The sequence below is a fragment of the Panthera tigris genome, chromosome B2 (genome assembly GCF_018350195.1).
Source record: "Panthera tigris isolate Pti1 chromosome B2, P.tigris_Pti1_mat1.1, whole genome shotgun sequence".
Classification (NCBI taxonomy): Eukaryota; Metazoa; Chordata; class Mammalia; order Carnivora; family Felidae; genus Panthera; species Panthera tigris.
In genome coordinates, this window is record NC_056664.1 from 64,544,143 (window position 1) to 64,560,428 (window position 16,286).

Sequence of the window (16,286 nt, forward strand, 5' to 3'; positions counted from 1 at the left end):
GTATCCCTGTCACTTGGGCCATGTGACCTAGCAGACACTGTGGTATTAGAGATAACTGTGATGAGAAAAGATGGCAAGTCCCAGATTGTAGAATCATAACATAGACCCCTAGAGTTTGGGAGCAAGGCTATGCAATTTCCAGAAGAAAATCTAAAACCATTCAAAAAACATCTCTTAGTATCACAGCTGTTGTATCCTGACATAAACAGAGTGCCTGACCATGGGACAAGTGATCAGATGGCTATAAATACTCATAATGAGTTGAGCTCTGTAAGGTTGGGTGGGCCTAGCAGTGATCATTCATTATGTAGAAGTATTATATCTATTATTGGGCATAAACAAGATAAGAGGGTACAAGTGTGAATATCTGTGTATCACATATTAATAAACACCAAAGACATTTAATCTTCAAAAAGACAGAAAGACTCAGCCAGTTGTTGCAGAAGCTGCTGACCTGATAGAGTAATGGCTTTTGAAGGTGTGGCTGAGGTTTCAGTTTAATGATTATGACCTGCAAAAAAATAGAGCTCCATCCTGCAAGATGGAATGCATACTCTAAATCATTAAGCATTTAATGGTACCACGTCCCCAGTGGGTAGAATACGTGGGTCTGGGATCCAAGGAGAGGAACTGGGAGTGGCCACACTTGCCATTACACTCAATAATCAAGTTGGGTAATTTGTGCCACTCAATCTCATTAGTTTCTTTGCACTGACAAACTAGCAGTCAGGGCAAGGAGTTGCCATCATGCTAGGGGTAATAGAGCTCTATAGTTAGGGCAAAATAAGGCTGCTCTTTCACAATGAGGAGAAAGAATGATGTGTTTGACACTGAGGTGTTTCACTGGTGAAGTTCTTGGTGGTCCTTTGGTCAGTTTTAGAGGTAATTGGGAAAATGCAGCAACAAGAACCTATAAAGTGCATGTTGACTAAGGGTTCAGACCCCTCAGGGATTAGGTGTGGATTATCCTACCAGATAAGTCATATAGATAATCAGTGGTAGTACCTAAAATAAAACAAAACCTAGAATGGGTAGTAAAGAAGGTACATGATGTTCAGCTAAAACCCTGAGGCCAGCTGTGGTGGCATGAACTGTAGCTTGTTCTACTAACTTTCTTGTTGTAAATTTCTACAGGAAGATACTGGTCAGGGTTCTGGAAGACTTGTTTTCGGGTGGCGTAAACACAATATGTGAAACAATGAATTTGAATACTATAAGGGGTGAACTGTAGTGCATGCTGGAGTGCACTATCTAGATCCCTCTTGAGATGGAGGAAATCATTTCCCTAACTTCTGGGACTGCAGGCTGCTGAGGCTTCACAGCTGTGTTCCTTTTGTTATTGTTGTTTTGTTTTTCCATTTTTATTTATTTTTTTATTGATGTGCAGTTGGCATATAATATGTTACTGTCAGGTGTACAACATGATTACATTTTTTTTTAATTTTTTTTTGACATTTATTTATTTTTGAGACAGAGAGAGAGAGAGCATGAACAGGGGAGGGTCAGAGACAGAGGGAGACACAGAATCTGAAACAGACTCCAGGCTCTGAGCTGTCAGCACAGAGCCTGATGCGGAGCTCGAACTCACGGACCGCGAGATCGTGACCTGAGCCGAAGTCAGACACTTAACCAACTGAGCCACCCAGGCGCCCCATCATGATTCCATTTTTGTATGCATTATGAAGTGATCAGCACCATAAGGTTAGATGCCATCTGTCTTCATACAAAGTTACAAAAAATTTTTTCTTTTGTTTAAAATTTTTACATGTTCATTTATTGTACTTGAGAGAGAGAGAGAAACAGAGTGTGAATGAGGGAGGGGTAGGGAGAGGGAGATGCAAAATCTGAAGCAGTCTCCAGGCCCTGACCTGTCAGCACAGCCCAGCCCCAATGTGGGGCTCGAACTCACGAACTGTGAGATCATGACCTGAGCAGAAGTCAGATGCTCAACTGACTGAGCCACCCAGGCACCCCCCCAAAATGTTTTTTCTTCTGTTGACAACTTTCAAGATCTCCCCTCTTAACTCTCAAACACACAATACAATATTAACTATAGTCATCATGTTGTATATTACATCCTTTCGACTTATTTATTTTATAACTGGAAGTCTGTACTTCCTGCTCCCCTCACTTATTTTGTCCACATTCCAATCTCCCTGCCTTCTGGAAACCATCAATCTGTTCCTTGTATCTATGTGTTTTGTTTTGTGTTGTTTGTTCATTTGTTTTAGTTTTTGGATTCCACATGTAAGTGAAATCATATAGTGTTCATCTTTATCTGACTTATTTCATTTAGGTGAATACACTGAAGGTTCATCCATGTTGTCACAAATGGCAACATTTCATTCTTTAAAAAAATTTTTTAATGTTTATTTATTTTTGAGAGAGAGAGAGAGAGAGAGAGAGCAAGCAGGGGAGGGGCAGAGTGAGAGGGAGACACAGAATCCAAAGCAGACTTCAGGCTCTGAGCTGTTAGCACAGAGCCTGATGCAGGGCTCAAACCCATGAACCCTAAGATCATGATCTGAGCTGAAGTTGGATGCTCAACCAAGTCACCCAGGTGCCCCAATTTCATTCTTTTTTATGACTGAATAGTATTCTTATCATATCTTGACTACTGAAAATAATGCTACAATGAATTTAAAGGTCCATATATCTTTTGGAATTAGTGTTTCCATTTTCTTTGGCTAAATACCCAGAAGTAGAATAGATAGATCATATGGTAGTTCTATTTTTAATTTTTTGTGGAATCTCCATACTGTCTTCCATAGTGGTTGCACCAACTTAAATTCCTACCAACATTGTATGAGGGTTTGTTTTCCTCCACATCTTCACCAATACCTGTTATTTCTTGTCTTTTTCACAATAGCCATACTGACAGGTGTGAAATGATGATCTTATTGTATTTTTAAATTTTTTTTATTTTAGAGAGAGACCACACATGTGAGTGGGGGAGAGGGGCAGAAAGAGAGAGAGACAGACAGACAGACAGACAGAGAGAAAGAATCTTAAGCAGAGTCCATGCTTAGCGTGGAGCTGACGCCAGGCTTGATCCCACAACCCTGGGATCATGACCTGAGCCAAAATCAAAAGTTGGACACTCACCCAACTGAGCCACCCAGGGGTCCCTCATTATGGCTTTGATTTGCATTTCCTTTATGATTAGTGACATTGAGCATATTCTTATGTGCCTATTGGCCATCTGTATGTCTTTGGAAAAATATCTATTCATATCTTCTGCCCATTTTTTAATTGTATTGTTTATTTTCTGTTACTGAATTGTATAATATTTTATGATTCCTTAAAAATTCTACAATTATTTGTTCTATTTCTATTTATATTATTGGGATTTTGATAGGAATTCCATTGAGACTGTAGATTGCTTTGGGCAACATGGACATTTTCATAATATTGATTCTTCTAATCTATGAGCATGCAGGAACAGCATGGAGGGGTGGGGTGCTGCTGGGAGTCAGGCAGGACCGCTGAAGAGGTAGGGAGGAGCAGAGCTCTGGCTCCCTGCACTAGCAGGCTAGTAAGAATGGAAAGATGGCATCTACCCACATTGGCATCAGCAAGGTAGAGGAAGAATGCCATTTTGGCTCCTGACAGCACCTGTGTGTTCAGAGGGAAAGAGCCCCAACAGGCTTCTGCCCACCAGAAGATGCCTTAAGTTAGCAAATAAATCTCCTTCACCTATGGTCTAGGCACTTTACAATCTGCTGCTTTTGCTCTGGGTCCCAAAGTGAATGTCTGCATGCGAGCCCTCAGTGAGTGGATCTCTATTCCCTACTGCCCTCTGTTTCTCCTGAATATAAGCATTGTTGGTTTTTCAGGCCAGATGTTTTGAGGGCTCATCTCTTTTGCAGGTCCCAAGGGTTGAGGTACCTAAGGTGGGACACAAACCGCTGGCTGCTTAGAGAGAAGTTTGGTGTTTGTGAGATCTCTCCTGACTCCTCCCCAGTGTGGGTTGCCACATGAGGTAGAAGAGGAGAGGAGAGAAGGTGGTGAGACCATGTTTCTGCCTCCCCTACCTGTCTGTATGTGGCTCCTTTATCCTTTGTTGTGGAGGATCTGTTCAGCTTGTTTTCAGGGTTTTTCTCAGAGGGAGTTGTTGTGTATATCACTATAGATTTGTTGTGTTCATGGGAGGAGGTGGTTTTAGGATCCTCTTACACTGCCATCTTGAACTGGCTCTCCACAGCTGTGTTCTTTGATGGGAATTACTCTTGGCTTCACTTAAGGTTATATGTTCTCCTGGAGACAGTGCTCATCCAATCAAAGTCAATGCAGATATAATGTTTGGTTCCCTTATCTTGATTTGACACATCTCTGAAAGGTCACCCCAACTTGAGAGCTATCATTGGAATGTGAGTTTGCATTTACACCTGAACTGTAGTTCAGATTCTTCCTCTGCCAAATATTGCTTTCCTTGGTCCCTCACAAACTTTCCAAAGAGGACTCCTCAGTAAACCCTTTGCATTCAAATCTCAGGGTTCATATTCTGTTGGGAACTTGACCTGTGGAGGCCACTAATTTCACAGAGATTACAATTGGTTTTAATAATAAGGATAAGAAAAATATAAACAAACAACCTAGTAAAATAATTTCAGAAAGTGGTAAAAAAATAATAAGCAAAGTACTGAAATAGAATAGTTGATGGTAGATAGGGAAAGTTATCTAACATGAAAAACTGAATTTTTGAGCTACAACCTGAATGATGGGATTGAAATAGGAAAAGTTATGCATGTTTGAATACTAGGAGAAGGTTAATTTGGCTGGATCACAGAAAGTGTGGGGGAGAGCATGAAAGTATGTTATGACAGTTGGGAGAAGTCAGATTATGAGAAGCCTTGTAAACCATAGTTCAGGTGTTTGGCTTTTATTTTATTTTCAATGAAAGCCAATGTAAGATTTTAAGCAGGGGAGTAATATGAAGTGAATTATTTCTCAAAAAGATTACACCAGTTATCTTAGTAAAAAAGACTTTCTTGAAACCTTCACTAAGATTTCACTCTTTATTCCCTCCACCTTTTCCAACATTTCATATCCTTTTTTCTGCATTATTTTTTCTTATGCTTATCACTAATATACCATATATTTTACCTGTTTGCCTAGTATATTGTCTAGCTCCCCTACTAGAATATGAGCCTCTCAAGGAAAGGATACATTTGTTTTGATCATTACTATATCCCTGGGATCTAAAAGAGTGCTTTTTGCTATCACATAGTACATGCAAAGTAAATATGTATGAAATGGAAGCATAAAAGTAAAAATGGATGCTATGTAGGTGAGCTGTGTGAAAACCTAGAGGCACAGTGTTAAGAGGCTGGAGCATGGTTCATATGAGAGAAGATGGTGGCATGGGTTAAAGCTATAGTGGTTGACAAAAAGAGAACTTGGCTCATTTTAGTTATGTTTGGGAGTAGAGCACTTGGTGATAAATTGGAAGTTGGAATTATATATAGAGAGAGAGGAGTCAAGGATGACTTTGGCCTGAGCAACTGATACTAGCATTATCAATGGAGATGGGAAAGATTGATGGAAGAAAAAGGTTGGAATATGTAAATGTCACTGATAAAGATATACTCTTCAGCATAAAATAACAGGGAAGCGGTACGTCTGTTTTTGTGCTCATAGAAGACTTGGAATTGCAAGACTTGAGGGAATGAACTTGATCATGAAGGACCTCTTAAGCACAATTTATAAGTCCTGATTGTTCAGTGGTCTGCCTAGTTATTGAAAATGTTAGAACATTGTATGATGGATTAGTGGTAGTGGGGATCTTTAATATCAGTATTTAACTACAGAGGTGAATGATGGAATGACCACATTACTATTTCTGTAGGCTTATTATATCTTTGAGCTTCACTGGTCAGGGGATACATGCTACTAATTCAATCCATCTTTTGTAGTAGTGGAATGGATTTATACTCAAGCATGTTGGCCACTTAAGCAATAAAAATCCTGGACCATCTGCAGATTTTAAATGTTACACTGCTTTAGACATGCAGGTGTACCAAGGATCATAATCAAACTATTAAAATCCCATTATCAACAATATTAAATGCTTCTGATACATGTAAATGTGACAGACATTGCATCCAGTAGGGACCACTAGAAAGAATGTCATCTACTGTTGAAATAACATATTCTTCTCTCCAAACCAGAGGAGACCTTTTTCTAACCCATGTCATGAAAAATAATTGTATTTTGAAAGATGTTGCTAGGTGATTGGTAACATACTCATCATCATCATCATCAATAACAACAATAGCTCTATGGTAACTAGTTTTGGGAAATGGTACATCTTCTATCTCTTTCCCTCTGCGGAGTGCAGAGATTCTCAACTTTGGCTGCATATTAAAGTCACCTAGGGAGCTTTTAAAAATCCTGATGTTTATGCCCCATGTCATGCCAATTGAGTAAGAATCTCTTTGGGTCAGACCTAGGCATCAGAATTTCTAAAAGATACCCTGATAGTTTTAATGTGTAGCTAATACTGATACCCACTGCTTTAGAGATTTTTGAAGCATATTAGTAGGTTAAGGACCCCAAAATGTAGTGCAGTAAAAATACTTGTTTTTTTCTTTAATATGAAGTGTGCAAAAATAAAATTTCTCATCATGCATCATTTATAATATCTCAAGGAATACAACTGTGATGTTGATATGTTTTGAAAATACTTCTACAGATAATTTAGATGTAACTAGTACCTTTCAACTATAAAAATCTGAAGCATTAAAAAATTACTTCTTGCTATTTTTTTATTTGCATTTCTTTGTTTATTATTGAGGTGAACATCTGTGTAGATGTTTACTTAAAGGTCATAGAGCTTTCAGGATTGCTACTTGTGGGTGTGGATAATTCAAATAAGGGATTAGGGGTAGAAGCTCTAGAACATATTGGAAAAGGAAGGCAGAATTCTGCTGGGAGAATCAGTCATTTGGAAGCAGAGTCTTGGAATTTTCGTTGATATCCACATAGCATCATGTTTCCCCCATGAAAACTTAGAAAGTTGACATTGTTAAATGACTTGTTATCATATTTATATATGTAACGAGAAAACTCAGCCAAAAAACTGAGCTGAGTTCATGTCAGAGCCTCAAAAGACATTTGTTGAATGAAAGATGGAGGTGTAAGCAGAGTTGGTTGAAGGCCTTTCTCCTTAGCTTTATAGATGGCCATCTTCTCCCTGTGTCTTTAGATGGTATTCTCTCTGGCCATATCTGTCTCTTAGCTTTCTATTTGTATAAGACTATCAGTCATACTGGACTAAGGCCCACACCAATGACCTAATTTTAAACTCAGTTACCTTTTTAGAGATGAATTTTTAACTATGGTCACATTCTGAGGAGCTGGGGTTGCGACTTAAGCATACGAATTTTTTGGTGCAGGAGACACAATTCAACTCATAATAGACATTCTAAAGGCAGTTGTATTTCCATGGTCTAGAGAGATGGCTTTGGTGCTGTCTACAAATTACCTTGAGTCCTGCATTCTTTTTCTAGCCTGAACTTTCATGGATCTAGCAAACTTCTTTTCTTTCTCCATATTGGTCTTTTCTGGGATGTGCATATGCATATCCCAGAGGGAAAGAAACTATTAGTAAGAAGGTTCTAAATAAATCAGACTATTAGGAATGTTCTAACAAGGACTTTGTCTGCACAGGAATTAATGAGGATAAGAAACTGGTCATACTTCTCCCTTTATGTTTAATTCCTTTGGGGATCTACATCTTTGCCTAAGGGTTCAGAACATTTTAACGGGTTTTGGGAGATGCCTGGTTAATGTAGGATTATGGCTGTCTAACCCCAAGACTAACCACAGATCTATTTCTGTCTTAATATTCTTTATTTTTTATACCATTAGAAAGAGGTAAAATCACATTCAATACAGCAAGTAGAACTTTGAAATGCAGTGATAAATTTCTAAGAAGGAGAGGATACCTTTAATACTCCAATTATATCTGTAGCTACTCTTTGTTTATTGAAGAGTTCAGTAGTTTTCACTCCCATATTAAGGTTTCTAATCATTTCTATTTCCCTTGTGTGACTGTCTTACTTTTATCATCGTTTCTATTTTACGTGATGTAATTATAGATAAAATATAAGGGAAATCTGGTGGAATAATATTTGGAAACGTTCTGTTTTTATTTATTTATTTATTTACTTACTTACTTACTTATTTATTTTTCCATCCATTGGGAATACATATTGCATTGTCAATGTTCTCTTCTCATTTAGATTGAGAGATTTAGGACCTATCAATATTTGCAGGTTTTTTTAGGTTTTATTCTGTAATTTTTAGTCACTTGAAGAAAAATACCTATATCTTTATTTTTATTAGAAAGGGATGGAGGAGGCAATAAATCAACTCACCTTCTCATCTGTTGGACTAAATTTCATGCTACCATAAAGAGATGACAATTGCAATGCTTCATTAAATGTGCTGTAGCATAATTACTCGGTTTATTTACTGGGATCTTAAAACTGTCATGCTTAAGAAAATTTAGTTGGTTATATGTGAATGTCTATGTGACAGAAGAAACAACAAAAATATCTATAAGCTGAATATTGCATAAAACAACTCATACTTGGGGCGCCTGGGTGGCGCAGTCGGTTAAGCGTCCGACTTCAGCCAGGTCACGATCTCGCGGTCCGTGGGTTGAGCCCCGCGTCAGGCTCTGGGCTTATGGCTCGGAGCCTGGAGCCTGTTTCCGATTCTGTGTCTCCCTCTCTCTCTGCCCCTCCCCCGTTCATGCTCTGTCTCTCTCTGTCCCAAAAATAAATAAAAAACGTTGAAAAAAATTAAAAAAAAAAAAACAACTCATACTTAGGAAAATTGATTGGAGAAGAAATGTAGTCCATGTATGATCTTGTTTTTCTCTCTAAATTCAACATATAAAACTATAAGTACAATGTAGTTATCTGTATAACAAGTAAAATTTTACTACTTCTGTAATATATATTTTCCTAACAATAAATATAGGTCTAGTGAAAGGTAGACAGTATTCCAATTGTATGTGCCATTTATTTATTTACATGTTTTAGTCACTAGCAAATTCTGTCTCATTTCTTTTAATGTGTGTTTAGAGGATATATTGCATTTTTCTGGGGCTCTTCAGTTTCACTTCTATCTCAATTTTTCAAGAGGAGGATGTTTGATAAAATTATCTGGGCTGTAAAATGGGTGTAATAATTGAATCTGTGACCATTAAGTCAAATAAGGTACATATTAATAAAAATTAATAAAATAAAATACAAGAAGGGCTTCGTAATTGATAATTATTAGGAAATAGAGAAAGATTGCTCCAAGGACTCCTAAATAACAGCTTGAACAGGGAAACAGGATTGAACTAATATCATGAGGAACTTTGACTTGTTTGAGGTATTATAAAAAACAGTTTTATCGTTCCAATACCATCTGTATGCTGCAGAATTCCACTTTCCCTCTGCAGTGTTATTTTCATACGAGTCCCACCAACTCCTATGAGTTTTGGTCACTTTTGATTTTGTCCCCTTAAGACTTAAGAATCATTTCTTTTTTATTTAGAAAAGTGGTTGGTCATGATCTCTATGCTGGCTCACTGTTGATGGCCCAAATCATTTGACATCCAGAGAGGAGATGGATGAATGTATGTGCATATCATATCTCTCCTCTATTAGAATAAAATTGTTCAGTAATATTCATAAAATGAAACAAATAATAGTAATGGCCAGAAAAGAAATGCAGACAGTGGCATTTTTCTTTAACTTCATGCATATAATCATGTCTGTAAAATTTTAAAATTAAAAATAAAATAACTGTAGCAGTACAAAAAAGGGAAAATGCTAATATTTAATATTGTTTAATTACAATAATGAATTTTTAAAAAAAGGATAAGGATTTGATCTACATAATGACCTATCCTAGCAATGAATAATAAAATTACAGTTTCTATTTCAAGACTTATCTTTTACAAATTTGTCAACAATTTTGTAACAATTAACTTTTTTTGCATATTCAGTTTCAACAAATAGTATAGATTTGTCAGTCAGTTTTCATTTATGTACATCAAAGAATACTTTTTATTCATTTTAATTTCAATACATTTATTTCTCATAAAGTGACAGATACTCAAATTATTAGGAAAATCTTACACATAAAGATGCATTGAAGGTGATTCTCATTTCACAATAAACTCCAGAACTTTTGACAGTCCCCCCTCAGGATTAATTGTAGCAGTTTTCATTGTCTTTGCAGTGAAAAACATTTTAGACACAATTAAAAATTCTAAATATCACATAGAATGGCAGAATTGAAGTAATTCAAGTTCTGTTTCACCTTTTATCATCCTTGTGCTGCTGTTTAAACACTGAAATACATAGTCCTTCATGAGTTGGAAATCCAAACTGCACCTGAAATGATCTTGAATTATTATGAACTGTTGCAAAATTACTCTTTAAATGAAGATATGACTGACTGGGTCCCTGCATTGGAAGATTGATTGTGTAATCAAAGTCCCCTAATTAACCTTGATGTATATACAATTTTTATTTAAAGATAAATAATAATGTATAGTATTGAAACTCAACACTCATCTGTAATTACAGCAAGTATAAAATAAGAGCAAAAAAAGTTTTGTGTCAGGAAAGAATATTTTATCATTGATGTTATTTAGAATTCTTAGCTACCCTTTTTGAATGCTTCCAGGGAAGACCTCTTCCATCTGCCCTGTTTTTGGCACCCCATTATTAGGAGACAATTTTTATGGGTGTCTCATATTTTTATTGTTTCGTAAGCTGAGACATTGAATGCCTTTGTTCTAGACTATCTTCACAAAAATGTTTATACTCAGAACAGTTTTGGAAGATAGAGGTAGTATTTTCCTCCAAATCAGAGGAACGATTTGTTTACCTTCTAGTATAATAAATAGTTTCTTCCTCCAAGGCAAAGAGCAGGCATGCTTACCTTCCATTATAAACGTTTAAAGTTTCCTGACCATGGGGTTCTGTCCTGTAACACAACCCACTGCATAGGCAAGCATCACGTAGTCTTCTTCACATCACACTGTGGAAATCGGGCTCAGAAAACTGGCATAAAAGCTGGCTACTGCTATAATAGTGAGTAATAAAGTCTTTTGTCTCTGACCAAGGAGCCTCATGTCTTCTGCCAGCATCCGTGAAATTGTGTCAGGCTAACTTGTTACCTTGCAAGTAAGGTGAAATCTCATTTAGCACATGATACAATTTTTTAACAATTATTGTGCTGATGAATTAACCTGTTAAATATGCAAAGCAAAATAGTGATGTAGAAAAGAGCATAGAAGATTTCTTTATTTCTTAGGTGGAATTATATACAAAATACTCTATAGTCTTTAAATGTTATCTTCATCATGATTGAGTCATCTGTGTATCACCATGGTAACAAGGGGGCATGTCAGGACTGAAAAACAGGACAGAAAAACACTCAAGGGCCAAGCAGAGAAACAGAGTGGCCAAGTGTTTGATATGTTCTGTATGAAAGCAGTGGCTTATTGGAAGAGATAAAATTAGGCTCTAATGAGAGTGGCTGAAAGGAAATGTCATGTCTTGAGAGGCAGAGTACAGAAGTCAAGAATGAGTGATGGCAAGTAAAGACTAAGTAGCTGAAGGCTGGCTTAGAAGAGAAAGTGCTATTGCGACCTGATGAATTTTGTCTTACCTGCCCCCTGTCCTTTAAAGGACAGATGTGCTACTCCACACCTTAAAATGCTGTTTTAGATCTGAAATCTTAAAACATAGTATAACTTTTAATTACTCTCTTCCAAGTCTGAACATTTAAAGAGAAAAATCGATTAAAGTTAGCTTGTATCATACTTCCTACCTCTGGACATTATTATAGAAGGTTTTTGTTTGTTTGTTTTCCTTTATTTTAATTTATTGTTTGTGATTTCCATTACAACTCATTAGAGACTCCTTTTCCCTGGTTACTAATCCCTTTAGAGCTGATGGCTGTATCACAAGTACTAACATCGTCATTATTATGCACTGGCATGTTCTTAAGGAGACAGAGTAGGAAACAGGAAACATCTACATCTTTTCTCTGGAGGAAATTCTAAATGTACCCTGATAGAGGCTAAGGAGACTATATTAATGTCATAGACTCTAGAGAATATATTATCTGCAGACCCTTTGTCATCATGCAGATACAGGTAGAATGGTAGTGTATTATGTTAAAGTTCCAAAAATTATAATTTAGACTAGAATTCTAGTATGACTATTAAGAATTTTAAAAGCATATATATAAAACAAGTTGAAAATGTCTCCTTATTCCCTAGTGTTTACATTAACTTTCAACTGTAAGAGAAACTTTAGATTGAGAGATTGAGATTGACTGGGTTTAATTAAACGCAGCTCCATGTTTACAGAGCACCTGGTAAATTCCAGATCGGGAGTTGGTGTGCCGAGATCAGAGGTCCATGAAGGCACAGGACCTGCTCTTTCGGAACTATAGTATTAATTTAAGAGATTGGGCATCGGAGTTTCTAATATTTTTAGCAGCAAAAACAATGGAAGAATAATTCTAAATAAAAGCTATGAATAATACTACATCTTTTTAAAATGTGGAGAATTTTGTTCATTTTTGGCTACAGAGGTACAGGTTTTAATGACACTGGTTTTAACCAGGTTAGCCTCTTTTGTTGTTGAAGTATCTTTGCCATACAATGTTACATTAGTTTCAGGTGTACAACGTATTGATTTGACAACTCTTTACATTCCTCAGTGCTCACCATGATAAGTGTAGTCACCATCTGTCACCAGCCTCTTTGAATGAAATAATTAGCTCTAGTTTTCTAGTTTTCTGAGGCTGTCAGCAACATTTTAGAGACAACTTATGGAAATGACCAATGTCTTTCAATACATGCTCTGAAAAAAAGCTCATGATGAGAGAATCTCAAAAAGGAAGCAACTCCGTTTCTTGAGACTCTACGTAATCACATCTTTTCAGTCAGTTTCAGATGTGAAGCTGGAGCAGGGCTAGTGGGAGGAGAAAGAGAACGCCCCTCCCTATGAGCAAGGATCAGCACAGGTGAGGGAGGGGAAATGCTTCACAGCAGGCTGCAGGCAGGGCAATGCAGCAAGAGGTTCTGCTTTGGTTTTTCCTTTTTTTTTTTTTTTTTAATACAGCCTCACACTATTCTCAGATATTTGCTTTTATTTTCTCTACCATGGTTTATTAGGTTTATTTAAAAAGAAGAAATCAGCACTTGCTTATAGGAAATAGGGAAGCGATTGGGTAAGAATAAGACTTAAAAATTAAATTTGAAAAGTAATCAGATACAGAGAAGTAATTGAAAAAATGGGTGGAGATTAAGGACAAAATAGGCTAAATAGTGTATCTGGAGAATAATTACCACCTTAAATTTCTCTCTTGAATTAACCAACATTTACCAATTGATATTTGTGATGGATAGATTTGTAATTATCAAATGCCGAGATGTTTATACCATTTACAAACGAGATACCGTTGTTGTGGATGTCCTGATCTTGTCCATTTACTGGGTGCATGATATCTGGGCTTTCCTGTTGACCATCAAAGAGGAAATATGACACTGTAAACACTCAACAAGTGCTTGCTGAATGGACTAGTTTGTATGGAAAGGAAAGTTTATAAAGAAATATTCTGCAGGGGCACCTGGGTGCCTCAGTTGGTTGAGCGTCCGCCTTCGGCTCAGCCATGATCTTGGGGTCAGTGAGTTCGAGCCCCACGCTGGGCTCTTTGCTGACAGCTCAGAGCCTGGAGCCTGCTTCAGATTCTGTGTCTCCCTCTCTACCTGCCCCTCTCCAGTCATGTTTTGTCTCTCCTCTCTCTCAAAAATAAATAAACATTTAAAAAAATTTTTTTTAAAGAAATATTCTGCAAAATTTTTCTGAACACATCTTTTTTGTAATCCTACATGTGATACATAATAATGTATTTATATCCTCAAACCCTGGACCTGTAAATCCTTTCAAGAATGGACTACATCTTTTTCAATTTTTGTAATCTCAATAATGAGCACAGTGCCAGAAACATTTATAGGTGCTCAATAAATGTTTATTGTTTTATCTGGCTACTTGTGGCTATTAACATGGGATATTAAAAAAAAAAACTTGAGTAAATGAAAGATATACTATGTTTTGAATTGGAGATATTGAATTTAATGTTATTCTCAAGTTAATACATTTTGAAAGCAATTCATTAAGAATGTCAATAATAAAATAGATGATATACAGATAGAGATATTAATATGTTCTGGGAACTTTCAAGGTTCAAGTTTATTTTGACAAAAACAGCCAAGAAATTTTGGGAAAATTTTATTATGAGTGGAAAATGGCCTACCGGATATAAAAATAAAAAGCTGCATTAATTAGAGACATGTGGTTCTGAGAGAAGACTTAACACCTCAGAGAGAGCAGACTAAATAGTCCAAAAATAGACAAGTCCTATATAGGAATTTAGTGTATGATAATTATGGCATCACAAAATATTTGAAGAAGGATTATTCGATAAACTCTACAGGGAAAATATGTATAGAGTTAAATGATCTCTCCTCACCAATGTTCAGAGCTATTAAAAAGTTAGTGGAAGAAATGAAACTATTAGAAAAAGAAAAGACATTAGAGATGACTGCTAGACAGATCTTGAGGTAGGAAATTAAATGCTTTATAAACAAAAAGCAACACAAGGATGGGGCCCCTGGGTGGCTCAGTTAAGCTCCTGACTTCAGCTCAGGTCATGATCCCGTGGTTTGTGGGTTCAAGCCCTGCGTCAGGTTCTGTGCTGACAGCTTGGAGCCTACTTCAGATTCTGTGTCTCCCTCTCTTTCTCTGTGCCCTCTCTCTCTCTCTTTTTCAAAAATGAATAAACATTAAAAAAATGTTTTTTAAAGCAATGCAAGGACACTCAAGGGAAATAATTTGTATTTTTATTATAATAAGTAAATGATATTGTGCATTATTACAATTCAAAGGCAAGAACACGATAAATTGGAAAACATATTCGTGACACAAGCAGCTAATTTTTGTACTGTTCCTATGTAAAGATTTTGTGAGGGAAACTCATTAAATCTTCCAATTAATTGTGGTGGACAGAGGACATCCTGGCAGAGACTGTGGCTGTCCAACAGAATCCATCTTGTGACAGAGTTCTAGTCTGGCATATGGCTAGACTCATTCCCAGCTTCCCTAATGGGCACAGACTTAAGTTCTTGCTGGTGTCATATGAGCAGAAATGATGTACCACTTGGAGTCCAGGGCTTCTCAGTGAGTTAGCATGCCTGCTCTCCACTCACCTCCCCATTCTGCCTATTGAGACCTGTGTAGCATGACCAAGTCTCAACAATAAGGCTTTAGTGGGTGGCAAAGCCAGAAAAGAAAAGGAGGCTGTGTCTCTCAATTACCATGTGGAGGATGTCCACCTGCCAACTTAGTACCTGCCAGGAGGGTGACAAAGAAGCCTCTATTTATTTCAGCCTTTACATGGTAACAACTTTGCTTATTATAGCAAGTTAGCCCACCTTAATGCACAATGTTTAAAAGAAAACAAGTGGCTGATAACCATAGAAAATATATTCACTTTCATCAGTAATCAAGAAAAAGTAAAACAGTGAGATACTGGTTTTACCTATCGTAATTATTTTGCAAATAGCCAAAACCACAAAAACAAAAATGCTCATTTTTGGCAAGGGCTTAGGGAAACTGCCATTCTTATACACAGTTACTAAGAATTTGTATTGGTCCAAAGTCTTCAGAGATAATCTTAGATATTTATTAGTCTTAGAAAACTTGCATATTTTAACTTAATACGTTATCTTTGATAAGTTTATTCTAAGTAAATTGTATTAGTAACGATTTATGTGCCAAGATGTTCACTGAAATACTTTTTATAATAACAAAACATTTGAAACCAAATTAATTAGTGTTCCCAGATAATAATAAAATGGATAACTAAAATTTAGTGTAGTCATATGATAGATTACTATATATCCATTAAAATTGTGTTTTGGGAAAAATTTTTAATTACATTTATGTAGTCATACCATAATTATTCGTATGAAAAAGCAGTATACAAAATGGAATATAAAGTATGCATGTCATATTTGGAGGAAAGAACCAGAATTATGTATATTTATAAACAGTTTATATAGAGAGGTATTTGAAATTATGTATATAATGAAATATTGCACTTATTGTAAGCTATTTCTATAATCTTCCTTTGACCTTTCTACACCTTTTAGAATTCCCTACAATAAGCATTTTATAAGTTTATAATTAGAGAGG